Source organism: Pteropus vampyrus, unplaced genomic scaffold, assembly GCF_000151845.1.
Source record: "Pteropus vampyrus isolate Shadow unplaced genomic scaffold, Pvam_2.0 Scaffold255, whole genome shotgun sequence".
Taxonomy (NCBI): domain Eukaryota; kingdom Metazoa; phylum Chordata; class Mammalia; order Chiroptera; family Pteropodidae; genus Pteropus; species Pteropus vampyrus.
Genome location: NW_011889036.1, coordinates 1,098,803 through 1,120,672, shown reverse-complemented (window position 1 = coordinate 1,120,672; position 21,870 = coordinate 1,098,803). Strand labels below are relative to the sequence as shown.

General features: G+C 38.8%; 1 pseudogene; it reads right to left on the bottom strand.

Annotated features, from left to right (window-relative positions):
• Window positions 1–12,564: 12,564 nt before the first annotated feature.
• The window catches only part of LOC105301933, a 41,212-nt pseudogene continuing 31,906 nt past the window's right edge, over window positions 12,565–21,870 (bottom strand).

The following is a 21,870-nucleotide window of genomic DNA, read 5'->3' as shown; positions in this document are numbered from 1 at the left end:
TGTATTTATCTAAATAAAATTAAATCACATTCTTAGAGAGATATCTGCACCCTCATGTTTATTGGAGCATTATTCACAAACATGGAAACAACATAAGTCTGTTGACAGATGAATAGATAAAGAAAATATGTCCTATGTCAATAACTTTTTCAGCTATAAAAATGTATATCCTGACATTTGCAACAACATGGATGAACACTGAGGTCATTATGCTAAGTAAAATACGTCAGAGAAAGATAAATAAGATCTCATATATGAATGTGAAAAAATTTAAGTCAAACTCATAGAAACAGGGGATGGGAGGGGTGGGGGAAATGAGTGATAGTGATCAAAGGGTACAAACTTCCAGTTATAAGATGAGTAATTCCAGGGACCTTTTAATGTAAAAGCATGATGATTATAGTTAACGATACTCTATTATATTCTTGAAAGTTGCTAAGCAAGTAGATCTTCAATATTTTCATCTGCATACATAGCCCAAAATGGTAATCATGTGAGATGATGGATGTGTTAATTAACTTTATTGGGGTGGTTATTATGCAATATATATGTATAACAAATCGTCACATTGTATACCTTATACAATGTTATATGTCAATTATATCTCAATAAAGCTGGGAAAAAAGTGCCAGGACTAATTCTAATTGGTCATCCTATGTCACAGACCATTCCTGAGCCAATCACTGGGGCCAGGTAGATAGAATACGATGATTAGGAGGCCTGGGTAGCATCCCTGTAGCTAGGCATCCTGGTTCTGCTTCACATGAATCAAGTAAACCAAACAGGATGGGGAGACTGCAAAAAAAAATATCAAGACAGGAGGTTAAATAGTAAAAGGACACAACTGACGTCCTCTCTCAGGGAGAGAGGTATCCCTCAGGGACCATGACACAGTGCAAATCTATATCTCAAGTACCTCTTTTCTGGAGTAGCCTAAGCTGACTTTCTGGGGAAGGGAGGATAAAGTCCAGCCAGGCACAAAGAGGGCCTCTGTTCCCCATCATTGCAGCCTTGCAGTGGGAGGGGGGCATCCCACAGCCATGGGGTGAGACCAGAGCTGACCATTGTGATTTAGTCCTGCCCTGAGGCTGCCCCCAGGTCTGGGCTTTGTTTCTCTGCCCTTGGGAAAGGTGGAAACAAGGACCCTTGTTGTCCAGGGAGGAGGGGGAGGAAGGAATCAGCTATGCAGCCACAGTAAAGTGAGCCAGCCGGCTCCCTCTGGCCTCCGCAGATCACCCTTAGGAGGGATATTCACTCTCACTGCTGAACTGTATTCTGTGGTGTGAACGCATCATTGATATTTACCCATTTCACTCTAATGCTCATTTGAGCAGTTTCTGGTCTGGCTACCACAAATGATGTCATTAGGGGCATCTAGTGTATGTTTTTTGGTAAACATACGAACAAATGTACGGTGTAGATACCTAAGAGCAATGCTGCCAGTTCCCAAGTGGTTGTATAAACCTGCCCTTCTACCATCATCATGAGAAAGTTCCAGATTCTCTGCACTCCCCCAGGGGGTTCTAAGGTGAAGCTGAGGTTGAGAACTACAGCTCAGTGCTGTGTACACAGGTGCATGCGAAAGGCACGCATGCATTTTCTAAACCACACAGGATACGTGATCAAAGCCATGCACACAGAAGGTGTCACCATGTACCTGTACAGCAGCCCCTGCTTCCCTCTGCTGGTTCTCTTGCTACTTGCAGCTGCCTGGGCTCAGATGTGACATCCCTAGCACCCGCATTTGAAAGCTCAAAAGCCTCTGAGTGTGGGAGGAGGCTGAGGGTGGGAGGGGTCTGAGGGTGGCTGCAAGACCCCTGCAGGTCTGCCTCCTCATTCCACTGCTACTTGCTCCCACTCCTTACCTGGTCCCATGGTGAAGGGACCAAATTTCACTAATGAGGAGGGAGTAACAGTTGGACCATCTTGAGGAAGGGATAGATTATTGTTAAGGGCCTTCGAGAGCCACACAAGGTGATTTTTTTTATGGGGAACATAAAAAAAATCCTTGAGCCTCCCCCCAAGCTCAAGATTTCCCCAAAGTGAACAGGAAGGCATTGCTCCAGGACTTGTGATCAGATGGGGTATACTGTGTGGTTCAGGTTGGGTCACTGCAGGTCTATTTCTAGTGCCAGCTTCTGATTGTGCAGACATGGGGGCATGGAATGAAGCTATTTGCAGCAAGAATCATTCAGTTCCCTGTGGTCCTACCTGCAGCTGTGACCTCACTTAGAGCAATGGTGACAGTCTTTCAGGTGGGAAGGGTCTGGAAAGCCTAAATGTGAGGGTGTGGCTGAGGTCTCAGCACTGGCCAAGAGGCACCACTGGAGGAGCAGAACCTTCTTCTTCTACAATCTTCCATGGCTCCCCATTGCTGTGCAGGAGAGCCAAGCCTTTCCTGGTTTACTCCTGTCATAAGTACCTTCAGTCCTGCCTCTGTCCTCCCTGGGCTTCAGCTTCACCTCCTCCCTCTGTCTCCTGGCTGAGACCATGAGCCTCCCAAGGGCAGGGTCAGGAGTGCTGTCTTCTGTACCTAGGTGCCCAGAACAAGACTTAGCCGTGTCTACACTCAGCAAACACAGGCCCCAGGAGGGCACAGGATAACAGTGATAGCTGCCTCCAGGTACTTGTGAGAAGGACCCAAAGCCATTGCACCTGTAATGTCTTGGTCATGGGAACTAGACCTTCAGGATTTGGTGGATGTCAGCCAGAGTCAACTCAGCACAGATAGGTAGCAGTTTCTGCCCTGGAGGGCTGGAGTTGAACCCTACCACCATATACCAGCTGGGGTGCCCATTTTCTCATCTTTAAAATGATAATGAAAATTGTATCAGAGAAACTTGTAGAGTTGTTTTGAGGATAAACAAGTGAACAGACGCGGAAACATTTAGTCCACACCTGGCACTAGCATGATAATGGCCAATTCTTCCCCTCCAGATGTGAGTGATCATAACAAATATTCTCTTGCCTTCTGATGAGCAGATGGTTTCTGAAGCATAAAGAGAAAAAATAGGCCATGCACTCAGAGGGAAAAAGTGTCACCTCTAAAATCTAAATTCATGTTTATGAATTAAAACAATAATAGGCCTCCAGGGTACCTCTTCTCAAGTCTTGTGTAATAAGAAGCAAAGCCCAATGACTCAGCATGGAAATGCAGGAGTTGTCTTTCTGTGGCTTCAATTGTTGAACTGCACATGCTTGGAAAGTTTGCTGGTGTTAAATGTCCCACAACGGAAGGTAGGGGAGTGAAGACAGAGCCCAGTCCATGTTCAATCCCAGGGCTTCTGTGAAAGAGCATCAGGTGATGGAGGCATTGATCAGCTCCTCTCTCTGTGTCTCCCCCTCCCACTCCTGGGCCACTTGTGATCTAAATGAGGAATCCTGTCACAGCTGAAATTAAGGACAGGGCTAGTCAGGATCCAGGTGTCCTTGCAGACCCTCCTCTAATGAACTCATTTCTGAGTGACTCTCTGGGTCACACAGCCCCAAGGACTCTTACTAATTAATGAGTCAGCTGCAATTACCTACTTAAAGTCAAACTCATAAGGTTGTTTGTTAATGGGTGGTGATTAACAAGCAGACTCATCATCATCCTGGGCCTGGCAGGAATATTCTATTGAACTTAAGGGATTGCAGCAGTGAAGTGGGACATTGTTACATATGGTGGACCACATGCTACATGCTTTCCATGGAAACCCCAATAAATTTTTAAAAAGAATCATCTGTAACACTGTACAACATGCCCACACATTTCAAAAATTAAACTAGGTGCTTAAAAAAAGAGGAAAACCCCTGGCTCTAAGAACTTCCTCTGGACAGTTAACTCTATCAAGTAACCCAGAAGACTCTTTCTTCAGTAAATTTTGGCTTTACATGTTTGATTGCTCACTTTCTTTTCTACATGGAAAACCCAGAGATTGCCCACCAAATTCTTCCTTAGAGTTTATACCAATAATTATTGACACAATGCCCATTGTCCAAATCCAGGCACTTCATCTGTCATGCTGCATATGCTATGGCCCAAGCCCTGCATGAAATGCTTTTGCTGAAAACAAAAATAGATCCTACAGGACATGCAGACCAATCCATGCTTCTTCCCTGGTTTACATAAACATCCTTCAGAAGCAGGACATTTATTGACCACTGGATGGCATCTGGGGTTATTATACTGAGATACAACATCATGACCATGTTTTGGTCTCAAGATCAACAAAATTGAGCAAAATGGGTGTAGGGTTATTTCACACTGGTTATGAGTTTATCTGTAAGTATTATGTCTATTTGGGGAATTCTGTCATTGGGGGCTTAAGTTTCAAACTATTAAATAGAAATTGTATCAGAAAAACATTTTTTAATGTAGGATGAAATGCTGTAAAATATCCGGGGACAACTCATGACAAAACATAGGGAAATCAAAATTAGTCGGATTTATACTTTTCTTAGCATGTATGTTATGCCAGAAAATATTGACATAATAATGATATCTGACTCTAGCCATTTCATCTGTACTTCTGTGTATAATGTGCCCAAATCCCCTGTGAAATGCTTTTACTGAAAACAAATGGGTTCTACATGATATTTGAAAATAAATGGGAAATGAATTGTTTTTATACATAACTATTCCTACAAATCCTGCAACAATCATGGCAGCAAGTAGTAAGATCCCATTTTAAAATGTGAGAACAGTGGTGATGCATATAACTAAGGATAACCCTTTCCTCTGGATTGCAAATGGGTTTGTCTGGATTTTAAACCTGGCTTCTCTAATCTACAGCCCATGTACAGAATATATTTATAAACACATGTCTTCATGAACAAGGGACAAATACATTAATCAAATTTGTATATTAAATAAAAAAGTATCAAAATTTGTATGTAGACAAAGGCAAATATGTACATGTAAAATTAATGTAAAAATGTTAATTTGTCACTTAATTTCTATTTTTACTAAGAATAATATTTGATATGTAATATCAAGCTTATGTAGAATTGACTCAGAAAGAAAGGTGACTCTTATTCCCAAAATGTGATTCTAGATTATTTATAATGCTTCTACTCAAAATAATTGAAGACTTAAACAATAAATGCTTGAACAATAAGGGGTTAGTTATTTCCTATGACAGTTCCTTGAGCCCCAGAAGTTCAAAGTTTAATTGGCTGAATCCAAAAATTTATTAAAATCTAGGAATTTTGAATTTTTACACTGTTATAGATGGTTTCATCCCTTTACAAGTCACAAGATTGTCTCACCAAAATGAGTCAAAAATAAAATAAAAAAGGCAAAAACCAACCAACCAACCAACCAACCAACCAACCAACCAGTTATGCCATTTTCAAAGTATAAAAATAACAGACTTTGTCAGGGTTGCACCAGAGCCCATGCCTAACCACCCTGTTGGCAACATTCTAGAATTTTTGTAATTGGATTTAAGTGCTCCCTCATTGTTTTCACAAGGAGAAGAGTTTATTTCACTTTAGCATATGAGATGGTGAACACACAAACAAAACTGAGCCTCTTCCTGAAAAGAACCTGAGGGTGAGAGGTGGGGAAAAAAGATTGCTTAAGAGGTATGGGCTTCTACTTCCAATTTGAAAGCACTTCTCATTTCCAAACTATGCCTCTAGCTTTACCCATTTCTGATGAAAATGCAATTTATTTAGACAGTGTTGGGGATCACATATCCTTAGATAAAGAAAAAAAAACCATGAATTTTCTTGCTGGTCTTCGTCTGCTAGTTAAAGTAGAGGAGTTTATCTCCAATAGTCTACATGGCCAAGGCCTGGTCATTAGTGAGGAGATGATAGAATGGTCTGTTGGATTCACAGAGGTATGAGGTCATTTCAGTATTGGAGATAGACATTATAGAGACATCTGAGCAGAGTCCTGATATGAGCATGCACCTTTTTGATGCAGCACTAAATTAACATCTTGACTTCATTCTACATATTACCTATATACACATATTCTGAGTTAATGCTTATAGAAAAGGTTTGTTTAAGCTATTGTTTTTAACTGATTATATCTATTCATGAAAGTAAATAAAATGAAATGAGTAAAATGAATAAAGTTAAAAGTTAGAAAGCTCTGGTCAAGATGGCAGAATAGGTAAGTGCTGTGCTTGCCTCCTCACACAACCTCATCAAAATTACAACTAAACTACAGAATACCCATCATTGGGAGTAGCCTGAAGTCTAGCTAAACAGAGGTCCTACAACTGGGGACACACAGATGAAGCCACCTAAAGACTGGTAGGAAGGGCAGAGACACAAAACAGGCTGGTCCCATACCTGTGTGTGGCAGTTGAGTAGCAGGAGTGATATCTCAGCTGCGGTGATCCCCCCAAAAGAGCAAGGGTTCCTGGCCTTACGCCAGGTTCCCATCCCAGGGTTCCAGTGCCAGGAAGAGAAGTCCCCACAACTTCTGGCTATGAAAACCAGCAGAGATTGTGGCTGAGCGAGATGGAGGGCTGCAAGAGTCACAGACTTTCCTCTTAAAGGGCCCGCACATGGATGTACCTGCTGACAGACTCATACTGAGCTCTAGCACTGCGGCAGCTGCTCAAAAGGAACAACAGACATATGGGGAGTAACTGAGTTGTCTAGCTTCAGGACAAGGGCTGGAGAGGCCGCTTTCTCCAAGACAGAAGTGCTGACAGAGGGCATTATTCTTTTGTTGAACTATCCCCCGCCCAGTTTACAGACACGAGCAGGTGCCATATTTGAGTTTCCATCAACATAGCTAACACTTGTTGCCCCACCCTGGTGACTCCCTGAGACCCTGCTCCTCCCAATGTGCAGGCCCATTCAAACTGCTTCCAGTGGATTTTCCATACAAACAGCCTGTCTTTGTTCATGCTGCAGACTTTCTGAAAATCTTTCAAAGGTTCACAAAACCCAAACAAGCAGCATCTGGCCTCACTATGCCCTGTATCTCTTGCTGAGCAGCCCCAAGCCCAGCACTAGTGGCAGCCAGCCTCAGTTTGTAGCTTGGCCTCTCAAGGCAGTTCCAAGCCCAGCATGTGTGGTAGTCATCTGCAGATTGCTTGGTGGCTCATGCCAGGTGGCCCTGGGCATTGCACAGGTTGCAGCTGAATGTGGCCTTTGGCAAGGCCTCTTTTAGGAGGCCCTGACCTGCACATCCAGTGGCCAGTTTTAGTCTCAGCTGGAGCACCACTGGGGTCACAGTTGAGGACGGCTCACCCAGAGGGCAGACACCAGAGCCCTGCTAAATTGAATCCTGCTCTGTAGGGTGAGCCCCTGCACAATACCCCCTCTACTAGTCATGGCCAGTCATCATGACCAGTATAAGGGTCAATTCCTCCCATTGATGAGCAAACAGCAACCAAGTCTCTACTACAACAGGAGGGAACACACACCCTATATGGGACATAACTGAAGCACCTGGCTCAGGTGACTAGGGAAGACTGTATAACTGAGACCCACAGCACACCTACTATATAAGCTTATTCTACTAAGACCAGGAGACATAGCAACTCTACCTAATACATAGAAACAAACACAAGTAGGCAGCCAAAATGAAGAGACAAAAAAACATGTTCCAAATGAAAGAACAGAGCAAAGCTCCAGAAAAAGAACTAAACAAAATGGAGACAAGTAATCTACCAGATGCAGAGTTCAAAACGCTTGTTATAAGGATGCTCAATGAACTTAGGGGAAGAGTAGATGAACTCAGGGAGAACTTTAACAGAGACAGATAATTAAAAGTGAAGATAGGAAACATTAAAAAGAACTGGTCAGAAATAAAGAATACAATACTGAAATGAAGAATACCTTAGAAGGAATTAACAGTAGTTTAGATGAAGTGAAGGACTGAATAAGTGATTTAGAAGAAAGGTAGTAGAAAACACCCAATCAAAGCAGTAACAAGAAGAAAGAATCTAAAAAAAAATTAGGATAGTTTAAGGGGTCTCTGGGACACCCTCAAGCTTACCAGCATTCACATCATAGGGACACCAGAAGGAAAAGAGATAGAGCCAGGGACTAAAAAATCTATTTCAAGAAATGACTAAAAACTTCCTTAATTTTCCTATTTCCCTGGTGAAGGAAATAGACATACAAGCCCAGGAAGCACAGAGTCCCAAATAAGGTGAACCCAAATAGGTCCACGCCAAGACACATCATAATTAAAATGCCAAAGTTTAAAGACAAACAGAGAGTCTTAAAAGCAGCAAGAGAAAAGCAGTTAGTTACCTACAATGGAGCTCCCATAAGACTGTCAGCTGATTTTTCCACAGAAACGTTGCAGGCCACAAGGGATTGGCAGGAAATATCCAAACTGATGAAAAGCAAAGACTTACAACTAAGATTACTCTACCCAGTAAAGCTATTATTTAGAATCAAAGAACAGATAAACAGCTTCCCAATAGAAAAAGCTAAAAAGAGTTCGTCATCACCACACCGGTATTACAGAAAATGTTAGAGGGACTTCTTTAAGAAGAAGAAAGAAAAAAAGATAAAAAATATGAATAATAAAATGGCAATAACTATATATCTAGCAGCAATTACTTTAAATGTAAATGGATTAAATGCTCCAATCAGAAGATAAAGTGGCTGAATAGATAATAAAACAAGACCCTGACATATGCTACCTACAAGAGACCCACTTCAGATTGAAAGATATACACAGGCTCAAAGTAAAGGGATAAAAAAAGATGTTTTATGAAAATGGAAACAAAAAAAGCTGGGGTAACAATACTTATACTAGACCAAATAGACTTTAAAACAATGGCTATCACAAGAGACAAAGAATAACCTAATAATCCCACTTCTGAACATTTATTTGAAGAAACCCAAACATAACTTTCAAGGGACATGTGAATCCATATGTTCTCTGCAGCAATATTTACAGTGGCCAAGATATAGAGGCATCTTGGGAATCCATCAGTGGATGAATGGATAGGGGTGGTGTGACAGAGAAAGACAAATGTCATATGCAGAATCTAGAGAATAGTATAAACAAACAAACAGAAATAAGCTCATAGATACAGAGAGCATTTTGATGGTTGTCAGATTGGAGGGTGGGGGTTGGGTGAAGGGAAAGGGATTACGAGGTACATACTGGTAGTTACAAAATAGTCATGGGGATGTAGAGAATAGCATGGGGAATATAGTCAGCAGTATTGTAATAACTATGTATAGTGTCAGATGGGTACTATACTTATGAGGGTGAACACTTCATAAGTTATATACATGTCTAATCTCTGTGTTGTATACCTGAAACTAATATATTGTATGTCAACTATAATCAGGAAAATAAAAATATAAAAATTAAAAAAATAGAAAGACATGAAAAAACGTTAATGTGTGTGTGTGAATACACCAAATATATCCCTCCATATGTCCTGAACTTTAAGCTTTAATCACATATGGTCAGACTTTTTATTACGTTTAGATGTATTGTGAACACATTTACAGAAGCACGGTACTGATTTCAATCACTGCTTTGTAGATACCATTCACATTTTCCTTTGTCTATTTGCATACCAGTCATCACCTTTATTTTACTTAAAATCTCAAAGTACTCACTGAGATTTTTATACAATATTTCCACAGTTGAACAATTTAGGCAATTTTATATGTGATTTATATAAAAATATGCTTTGTACCCATAATATTTCATTAATTTTTGGAAAAGTGGTCCCACACTTGGACTCAAGAGCCCAGAACTGGATTATATACGATGGGTCATAAAAAATTCTTGTGACTTCTCTGTTGGCCCATATTTATTGTTTTAAGTAGATATTTTCAGTAGTGTGCCTAATTGTCACCTCATTAGGTTCTTTTATCTAGAACCCAAAATGTTCTACCCATCCAAATATTAAAGCATGGTAAGAATATCTTCAGGCATACAAGTTCTCAGCATCATTAATACACAGAAACCTGTGTTGAAAAGATTTTGGATAAAGTGGGTAATCCAAGGAGAGAAAAACCTTGGGGATGTTGACATTTATTTACAAAATAAAAGTGATCAGATATCTTGGTAATATTTGTTAAAACTTTAAAAGAGGAATGATAACCATATTAACTCATAATTAGATGTCTAGGTAATATCGACAAAGTGGGGGTTGGGAGGAGGCATAGTAATCACCTTCCATTGAAGATCAAAGTTCTCTCTTATGAGGCAAAAAATAATAGACATACTTTCAAAGCTACTAATAATGTGTAAAATTATGATCAATAATTGTCCCCCCGGCAGACATCTCAATCTGTGTGTAACTAGAGCTGTGGTCCAGGATTCAGGAAAATTCCACAGGAAGGAAAGCCCATTTGCTGCTTTAATTGTGTCTTTTCTCCCAGAGAGAAAATTTTCCAATCAGACAGGTAGAAAATACACAACTATGCTATGATAACTCTATATCATAAATATTTCTCACTAAAGAGGAAACCAAGGGGACTGGCAATGGGGTCATAGTGCACCATTGTTCTTGATTCATACATTCACTCAGTGTTTCAATAGATACATTTTATAATCACTATTGCTACCCCATGATGTGTAAACTGCTCTGGTTGTGATCAACCTATTAGGCTCCACAGTGGCACTGATTGCAATGAACGCCTTTCTTTACCACCCAGGGCTGGATGAGAAGATCTCATTCTGTGATATCACAGTAGATCATGCTAAAGTCTGTGATGAACTATAACATATGTAATCATCAAGGCAACCTGTGGATATCTTGAAAGCTTGAGACCTATACTTTTCATACAAACATGATATGCACAAAGGAAGTACATATAAATTGTTATAGAAGTATTTTATTACTTTATGTATCAGGTTCTCAATACTGTTCAAGATTTCAAGTGTGCATAATTAAGTCCAGGACCCTACTTTTTGGAATATTGTAACACAGTAGGGGAGAGTAACATGTAAAAACCAAAAAATAAAGAAAAAAGAAAAAAGAAAAATGAAGACACAACATCCTAATAAAAGCCACAACTGAGAAACTCTAAAAGTAGTCATTACATGAGATATAATGCAAGGAGTTATATATCAAAACAAAAGAAGTTATTGTAAAGTATAAAATGTAGAATTAAATAATTCTCTTAAGTTCTAAAATATAAAAAATATATTTTGAATTTTTCTATAAATACTATGCAATTCTAATCATCTAACCTTTGGAATCATTAAGTTTCAATCACTTGGCAGAGTAAACAGGTATTTTCAGGTATGAATAAGCTAATAAAGTTATTCCTCTTGTCATGAATGTACTGAAGGATGTGCAATGCCAAATAAGTGTGCAAAACAGAATGAGAAACAGAACACAAGACTATACATAACATACACATTCGTGTGTTCTAAGCATGTCTCGGGAAGAATAGAGATAAAAGCCAAGAGTAGCTGTTGAAGAGGGAATAGATATCTGGGGAAAAGAAATGTGAATAAGAATTAATTATTCTAACTATTTTAGAATTTTGTACTACTGCATGATTACTTATGAAAAATAAGTCCATTAAGGGAGGAGTAGGCAAAATCCCAACTTATTTAATAAATATAATTAAAATATTACCATGCCCATTAATTTACATATTGTTTGTAGCTGGCTTGTGCTTTACAGCAGTAGGTGCAACAGAGACCTTATGGCCAGCAAAGCTGAAAATATTTACTATCTGTCACTCTACAAAAAAAAAAAAAGTTAAATGCTTTAAAGTAAATGAATTAAAATTTAAAAAATATTCACCCTATGCTTCCATGATTAAAATATCAATTAAAATATCTCCAAAAATGTAGAATAGGAATACAAATCCATTCAGAATCCAAATTAGTTCAACTTGATCAAAACATTCTCAACATTTATATGGAAAAAATGTACAAGAATAGTCACAAAAAATGAAAAAGTAGAATGAGGAAAGACTTGGTCTACCAGGTATCAAGTTTATACACTAAAAAAAAAAAAAAATCAGTAGAAAGTAGAATAGTGATGAAAAACATTTCCCACAAGAGCTAGGTGAAGTTTCTTCCTCAATGTGTGAATAAAGAAACCTTTAACTTTGCCCCAGGAAAATATCAGAAACCATGGAAGTAAAATATTTAGTATGAGGAGGACACTAGAGACAGCAGAGAAAAGAACTAGGAAGAATCCACTTTCTTGGTGACATCACTGAACCACAGGATGATTCAGCCAAGACCCACCTATGCTGAAGATCCAGTTTGACTGTTTAGTCTTAACATGTAGCTGAAAGCATTCTTCCTAAGATACAACTATAGAAACTTAATTAGGTGTGTCTGGGTATTAATCAGAGACATCTATATGCACAAAGACAGCAAAAATGACCATTTTTTAAACAGGTCAGAAGTGAGAACTCGTAAAACTGAAATACTGAGTCTGCCTTTTCTTCAGGTGCAGAGCAGCGTACCCAGTGCCCAGCCCAAGAGTATCTAAACAGTGAGAGAAACTGCTGTCTCTCCAAGGCTTTGACCTTCCTGGCCTTCGAAGATTCTTTGGTGATGGATCTGGCCTGCACAGCTCTGCGCTTCTGTGTCGTCATAACTTGGTTTTGTGGCTCTTTGTGAAGCACCAAGATACCCCCATAGTTGAGGCCAATAACCTAGCTCTCAGCTATGTCCTGCTCACCTCCCTCCTCTTGTGCTTTCTGTGCTCCTTGCTCTTCATTGGTCATCCCAACACAGCCATCTGCAATCTCCGACAGATCACATTTGGAGCTGCATTCACTGTGGATGTTTCCACTGTTCTGGCCAAAACCATTACCATGATTCTGGCATTCGAAGCCATGAAACCTGCCTCTCTCTCCTCCCGCCACCCAAGATGCCAAAGGTAAATCCAGTTTGAGAAAAAATCTGACTTTTGGCATTGAACAGGACATCTAGCCCCAAAGGGACCTCACTGCTGTCAATTGGCCCTGCTATTTTCAGCTGCAGTAACAAAGGACTGTTCTCTATAAACACATGAAAGAGCCTCCTGCAATGAACTAGTTCACCCAATGACAACACACACACCCAGAGGGTATGAAAAGGTTTAGGACTTCCATAATGGGAGTGTCTGGGGAGGGCAGGATAGGCCCTCAAGCAGGTGGATCATGCCTTGAGAGAGCAGGGAAAGGAGCCGGGCCTGGGTTTTTTATTGAGCCTGGGGGTGGGCTAGGGTGAAAGTTCAGCACAGGAACAGGGCCTCTTGTGGATTCAATCACTTGCCAGAACCAAAGGAAGGGGCACCCAGGCTTTCTTATCACCAGATACAGATGTGAGGCACAGGCAAAGGAAGGAGGGATGAAGGTTTAAAGCCATCAGCAGTAAACATCAAAAAAGGAGTCAGACATTCTGTCTCTGCTTTGTTGTCTGAGCTTAGAAGCTAGCTTCCAGTCCTCAGAAGAAAAATCCCAAGAAACTTAAAAGCACCAATTCTATCAGAGAATTGAGATCATAGGGTAAACTGTTGTCTCCAAAATTAAGAGAGACCAAAAAAGTCATTTAAAAATGTGCCCAGAATCTTCTGTTCTTAATAAGGCACGTCCTCAAAACAATATATTTCACAAAAGCGTAACTGAAAATTTCCCAGAGCCTAACGGATCTGGGGAGTGGGAAATAGCCAACTTAAGTCTACTCTCAGCTTTTTCTGTTCTAAAAGGTGCGGCCATTATAAAGATGGTAGTTTTTTCCCACCCCGACACCAAATATACAATGTCTGTTCCAACACCACTTTGCAACTATTTGTCACCAAGTAGATGTCCAACAATTCATTTCAATTCTAACATTAACTGTCCAGAGTTCATACCAGACTCTACAGATTAAAAGCTCAGTCCACACACTGCTCCTGATTCAGATACCAGCCATAAATGGGGTGCTTGTGTTACCGACATTTCTACCAAACTGTCTACAAATTCGTAGATTCCTTTGACTCTTCCTAAGGTTTGGTAACTTATTGAAACAATTCTGAGAACTCAGCAAAGTGCTTAACAGTAGTGTCCCCTTTGTAACGGTTTTGCTCTCTGTGGTTTAATTACCTGTGGTCCAAAAATATTAAATGGAAAATTACAGAAAAAAACAATTTGTTTTAAATTGTGTGCTGAGTAGCGTTGTCCTGATTCATCCAGCCCAGATGTGAATCATCCCATTGTCCAGCATCCATGCTGTATATGCTACCTGTCCATTAGTCACTTAGTAGCCATCTCAATTGTCAAATTGACTATCAAGGTATCACAATGTTTCTGTTCAAGTAATACTTTTAATTTAATAATGCCCCTAAAGCATGAGTAGTGATGCTGGCAATTCAGTTATGCCAAAAAGCTGTAAAGTGTTTCAAGTGGAAAGGTGAAAATTTTAGACTTAAGAAAAAAATTGTATAGGGTTTGGTGCTATTCAAGTTTTCATGCATCCACTTGGGGTTTGGGAATGTATCCCCCATGGATAAGGGGGGACTACTGTATTATTGGTTTACTATAAAGGATTCAACTGAGGATCAGACAAAAGGTAGAGATGCATAGGGCAATGTAGGGTGGTGGTGTTAGTGGAAGCAGAGGGAGCTGCAGAGCTTCCATATCCTCCCAGCATCTAGATATGTTCACCAACCCAGAAATCCTCTAAATCCTGTCTTTAAGGATTTTGATGGAAGTTTCATTACATTGGCACACTGTATTAAAGCATTGGCCATTGGTAATTAACTGAATCTCTAACCTCTATCTTCTCCTAAATGCTGAGTGCTGGGGCTGAAAGGTCCAAGCCTCTAATCAAGATTTGATATTTCTGGTGCCCATCCCTGTGCTGAAGCTATCTAAGAGCTGGCCAAGAAGTTCTGCTGTTTTTATGAAGACTTCATTAGCTATTGCTTCAAGTTTATTCCTGCACTGTCTTCTCAATGGGTTCAGCTAATTCTTTCAAGTGTGCTCTTGCTGTATTCACTTTCTATTTTTTCTTCATAACAAATCAGAAGCCTCTCATGGTCCAACTATTGAAACTTGTATTAAGCTGGTTACTACAAACATGGAAAATTAGTGATGGTTATTGCTCACTGGTCAGAATGTTTCATTCCACCAGAGCTACAGTCTTGAAGAACAGAACAAAGTGACAGAAGCTGTTAAAGGATCTGCTTCATTGAAGGCAATGAGTAACAAAAACTTGAGAAGGGCCATATCAGACGTGGAGAAACTTCTAATGATCTGGATCGAAGATCAAACACTAAAGCATTATCCCTCTGGGCATCATGATGATCATGGCCAGAGCACAGTTTTTTTGCGATGTTGAAAGAAAAAGCTGGACTAGACTACAATTTTGAATTTACTGTGATCTCTGGATGGTTTAAATGACTCAAGAATTATTATTCATTGCATAATGTGAAAGTGCATAATGTGAGTGGTGAGTTTGTGAGTGCTAATGTGAAGAAAGCTAAAGAATTTTTGGAAACTAGATAAGCTAATTGTAGAGGAAAACTACTTGCCAGAGTGAATATTCAACATAGAGTAAACCTCCTTATTCTGGAAATGAACACCATCCCATCCATAAGGAGGCAATGTCAAGGCCAGCTTTCAAGGCTTTTAAGGACAGAGTAACAGTCTAGCTTGGGGGAAATGTTGCAGGCTACAAATTGAAACCCTTTGTGATCTGGCAGTGAGAATCCCAGGGCCTTCGAGCACATCAGTAAGCACTCACTGTCAGTGTATGTCAGTTAAGGATGACTCAGCTCTTCAAAGATGCCCTTCTGTATTATTATGGAAGCAAAATGGAGAAGTACCATTTAGAGGATAACCTACGTTTCAAGAGTTTGCTTATTATTGTAGATGTTCCTGGATATCCTTTTTTTACTGGTAATCTTCATCCCAATATCAAAGTGGTGTTTCTCCCTCCAAACACCACCTCTTTGATTCAACCAGTGAATTAAGGAGTTAGAACAGCTTTTAAGTCCTATTACCTGAAGACATTTGCCCAGGCTATTGCTACAACTGAAGAAGACACTGAGAAGAGACTGATGCAATTCTAAAAAGATTAAATCTATGACTACATCAAGAACCTTGCTTGGGCTTGGAGATGCTGTCACCAAGCAGTACATGAATGGCATCTGGAAGAAAACACTCAAGAGAACATGACTTCAAAGGATTTGCCAAGACTGAGAAGGTTGTAAAAAATGAAGGTTGTGGTTGAGATGGCAAACAACTTTAACCAGAGTGTGGATGAAGATGACACTGAGGTACTCCCACAGGTGGCTCCTGAGGAATTGACTATGAGGGGTTGTTGTAATTAGTGGTTCCTGAGGAATTGACTATGAGGGATTGTTGTAATTAGAACAGAAACGCATAGCTGAAGAGGCAAGAGAAAAGAAAACTACAGAAGACAAAGAATACCACAAAAAAAATCACAGTGAAGGGTTTAGCAGAAGCTTTTGCAGACCTCAATAGGATCCTTAAAGTCTAAACATGTGAACCCCAACGATTTTCATTAATAGACACGTTTATGGTACATTATCTGCTTACAAACAAATCTATGATTTAAAAAAAAAAACAACTCGGCAAATCACCATAGACATGTTTCTGAAAAGAGTGACACCTCCTCAGGAAGAGCCTCTGACAGGTACTTCAGGAGAGATTCCAGAAGAAGGCGGTTCCCATAGGAGATGGCAGCTCCACGGGTGTCATTGCCCCTGAAGACCTTCCAGTAGAACAAGCTGTAGAGATGGAAGATGGTGGTATTGATGATACTGACCCTGTGTGTACACCTAGGCTAATGTGAGTGTTCACTTTGACAAAATAGAAAACAGCTTATAGAGGAAGGATATAAAGAAAGTATTTTTGTACAGCTGTACGATGTGCGTTTTAAACCAAGTATTATTACAAGAGTAAAATATTAAAAAGTTTACAAAGTAAAAAGTCACAAGTAAGCTAATTTATTATTGGAGAAAAAAATTTAAATAAATATAGCATAGCCTAAGTGTACAATGTTTATAAAGTCTGCAGTAGTGTACAGACACGTCCTAGGCCTTCACATTCACTCATCACTCACTCACTGACTCATCCACAGCACTTTCCAGTACTGCAAGCTCCATTATGGTAAGTGCCTTATAAGGTGTACCATTTTTTATCTTTTATACCATGTTTTTACTGTACATTTTCTATGTTTAGATCTGTTTAGATCTGCTTAGATACACAAATATTTACCACTGTGTTACTACTGCCTACAGTAATCAGTACAGTAACATGCCATACACATTTGTAGCCTAGGAGCAATAGGCTATACCATACAGCCTAGGTGTGTAGTGAGCTAGACCACCTAGGTTTGTGGAACCACTTTATGATGTTCGCACAATGACAAAATCATTTATGATGCATTTCTCAGAATGTATACTCATCGTTAAGCGGCGTATATCTGTAATTGTTAGCATTTGAATTTTAAAAATTAAAAAAATATTTTGATGGAAAAACAACAAAAGCATTCTCTTGACAAAAAAATGCACAAGTTTTAATCACATATCATCAAACATAACTGAAAACATACTGAAGAAATGCATTCAGTGTCAACTAACAGGAAACACCCACAGTCTTCCTGACATGTGGAAGGTTTTCTCACATGGAAGGACTGGGTCAAGACAATGTAGTAGAGAAACCCTCATGTTATTCTTTTTGACGGCACCACTGTAGACGTCACAGTGAATCAGGAGGGTGGACTCACTAGCACTATTAACAACATAAAGTGTTTCCTGTACAAATTAGACCTTACACAAATATACCCTAAAGAAAAGAATCAGACAATGCTCCTAAGAAGAAAAGCCTGATTTAGTTTTCTGGTAAACCCAAGAGGGCTACAGAAAACTCCATGCTGATGAGCCCTTGATGTGAATCTTGTGAAGACACTGGTGGAAATCTACACCTCTCAGAAATTAGTATCAAACTATAATCACATGCAAGTGAGGCTATCAATGAATTCTAACACGGACCCTGAAGGGCACGGATCCTGGAAAATCTAGATCCTAACATTACCCGCAGGGGGATATCTCCAGCTCTAGATTTTGTTGCCCTGTCACAGGGCTCTTCCTAAAGTCTATGCAGCAACTAACAGTCAGCAAAGAAAAAGCAAAGGCCTAAATATAAAAATAGTAATTCACATAACACTATATTCTTTCATAAACTTGCCATACAAAAAAACTATTACAACTGTTTATACATATGGAAAATGGACAAAGGCTCTTATACCTGTTATTTAAAAAAGGAGCTTTGTCATAAGAAAGATTGAATATATATAATAAACTACAGATATCCAAGATCTGTCACAAGGCCAGTAGGAAAATCCCAACACAAACCACCGTGTCAAATTTCAACAGCCCCTTAACATAAAACAAATAAGACATTATAAAAAAAAAAATTAAACCTAACTGAATTTTAGAAATGTACTTCAATTCACCTATGGATCCAATGGGCTTCAAAATATAACTAAAAAAATATTATTAACTGTTTTAAGAGAGAAGCACTACCTATTAATCTTAGGTATTATTGTTGAAGATGACTTGCAGAATCTCACTTCAATATTCATTTCTGAAAGTAATTAGTAGAAATTCACATTCGAATGATGTACTTTAAAATAGAGACCTGATAAACAATATATTTAACACTTTATTAACAACTCTTCCATGTTGAAAGTTTTCTGGAACATTACAGGTGGATTAATTTCTATCAAGTTTTCTCATGTTACTTACATTTATATTTCTTTTTGGTGAAAGTTTACATGTAAGGATGTGAGCCACTGATGGCATTCTCACAGTATACATTCGAGATGTTTTCCCCAGTGAGCTATTAATGCCTTTGAAAGGAACTGGGATGACTAAAGTCTCTCCATATTCTTTACATGTATATGATGTCTCTCCATTGCGCACTCTCATGTCTTCCAATGGTTGTGATGAAGGCTTTACAATGTTTGCGTTCATAGATTTTTCTCTCCAGTGTGAGTTCTTTATATATTTAAAAATCTAGATAAGAAATAAAAGCTCTATGACATTGCTTCCATTCATAGAGTTTCTTTCCAGTGTCATTTCTTTTGCATCTTCAAAAACTTTGATAACATCTGCTTTCCCAAATCTTACATTCATTGGGCTTCTCTCATATATGTTTTGTGTGTGTGTGTGTATGTGTTTATAAGAAACTATAATCTGTAGGCTTTACTGCATTGTTTATATTCATAGGGTTTCTCTCCAGTATGCAGTCTCATGTGTATTTTTAACCTGTTTACAAGGAAAGGCTCTCTCACATTCCCGGCATTCACAAGGTTTCTCTTCAATATAAACTCTTTTATGTGTTACAAAGGACCTTATGTGTGTAATGTTTGTAGGCTTTACTACATTATTTACATTCATGGGGTTTCTCTTCAGTATGAATTACTTTGTGTCTTTTTAAGTAAGTACAATTTCTGTAGTCCTTACCACATTGTTTGCATTCATAAAGTTTCTCTTCAGTATGACTTCTTTTATGTTTCTGGGAGGAACTGTAACATCTATAAGCTTTACCGCATTATTTACAGTCATAGGGTTTCTCTCCACTGTGTACTCTCACGTGTACTTTTAAGGCTTGGTGATAGGAGAAGGCTCGCCCACATTCCTTGCATTCATAGGGTCTCTCTCCAGTATGAATTCTTTCATGTGATTGTAAGCAAGAGTAATAATTGAAGGCTTTACCACATTCTTTACATTCATAGGGTTTCTCTACAGTGTGACTCCTTTCATGTATCTGAAATGAATTGGGAGAAATGAATGGTTTCTCACATTCCTTACATTTATAAGGTCCATCTCCTGTGTGAATAATCATATGTACTCGAAGGCTGGAGAGCTCACCAAAGGCCTTCTGACATTCCTTACATTCATAAAGTTTCTCCCCAGTGTGAGTTCTTTCATGTTTTCGATGAGAACTGGGACAACTGAGAGCTTTTCCACACTGTTTACATTCATGCCGTTTCTCTCCTGTATGTGTTCTCTCATGTGTTTGAAAAGTATAATTATATCTAAAGGCTTTACCACACTGTTTACATGCATAGGGTTTCTCTCCGGTGTGCAGTCTCATGTGTACCTTTAAGGTTTGGTTATGGAAGAAGGATTTTCCACATTCCTTGCACTCATAGTGTTTATCTCCAGTATGAATTACTTTGTGTCTTTTTAAGGAACTATAATTTCTGTAGGCCTTACCACATTGCTTACATTCACAGAGCTTCTCTACAGTGTGACTTCTTTTATGTTGTTGGAAGGAACCATAACACCTGTAGGCTTTACCACGTTGTTTACATTCATAGGGTTTCTCTCTGGTGTGCAGTCTCATGTGTACTTTTAAGCTTTGGCGATGAGAGAAGGCTTTCCCACATTCCTTGCATTTGTAGGGTTTCTCTCCAGTGTGACTCCTTTCATGTAACCAAAATGAACTGGGAGACAAAAATGCTTTGTCACATTCCTTACATTTATAAGGTCCTTCTCCAGTGTGAGTGAGCATGTGTACTTGAAGGCCTGTCAGATCACCAAAGACCTTCCTACATCCCTTGCATTCATAAAGTTTCTCCTCAGTCTGAGTTCTTTCATGTTTTCGATGAGAATCAGGACAACTGAGGACTTTATTACATTGCTTACATTCATACTGTTTCTCTCTTGTGAGAGTCGTTTTGTGTGTTTCTAAGAAACTGTTATCTGTATAGCCTTTCCCACATTCTTTATAGTTTTTCTCTCCATGATGATTTCCTTCATTTTGACCAAAAAATTGGAGACAACTGAAGACTTTATCACGTTTCTTAAATTTACATGGTTTATCTCTGTGTTTGTGATGTTTGTGTCCAGTGTGACATTTCATGTGCTTATGAAGCGATGAATGATGCAGAAAAACATTTCCACATGAACCGCATTTGTGTGGTTTTACTCCAGTAATTTTCTTATTCAGATTCATATTTGGAATAAAGATGAAGTTTTCTCCACATTGATTACCCTCTTTAATTTCGAAGAGTCTCCCTACCATATATCTTCTGTAAAAAATAAGAAGTACAGCATTAATGATTTCTTTATTATCAATTTTACATTAGTTAGTAGGTTATTTAAACTACCTTTTAAAAATTTATATCAAAAGTGTACATTTTTTGCCTTGTCTGAATTGTTTAAAGTTGAATATAAGGAATGCTCTATAAGAAGACTTCACCCTTGCTATTATCAAAACAATAATATTCATATGTAAAATTTATTGATACCATTTTGAAGTGAACTATTTTGAAGATACTATTTTGACACTGACTAGCTAATGTCACACATTAAAAAAGTAAACTTTGGTAAAAATTTTCTAAAAATAACTAAATTTAAAGCAAAGGTTCTTGGTTTTATTCCCTTCTTTTTAGACTTTATAACACAACGGGATTATCACACGAGCCACTACTTTGTATTGTGAGTGTGACTCACCGTAGTATTCTTCTGTGGTTTTTGTACTGATCTTCAATGTCATGATCTTTCCATTTTTTTCCTAAAATGCAGACTGGGAAAAAAAATCCAAAATATTAGAAATTAGAGAAAAACTATTAGATTCTAGGTTGATTTTTAGCTGTTGCCATATCTAGTTAATTTATCAACATCTTAACTTTCCACATCTCAAATCTTGGAAAAATGTCGATGAGTGTAAAACACTTGTTCTCTAATAGACATTCTCTGTCATCCTTACCAACTGAGGCCAAGTTCCTGGAGGTTTCCCGCATCACATCTCTATACAGTTTCTTTTGTGAAGAATCCAGTAAGGCCCACTCCTCCGAGGTGAAGTTCACAGCCACATCCTCAATGGCCACTGATTCCTAAAACATCCAATATATGTGTACAGTAGGATGTGTGAAAATGACAATATTTTTATAAAAGTCACATATGATTCTGTCAATCCCAAACACTTATTCTATAACTGGTCATCTGAAACTTA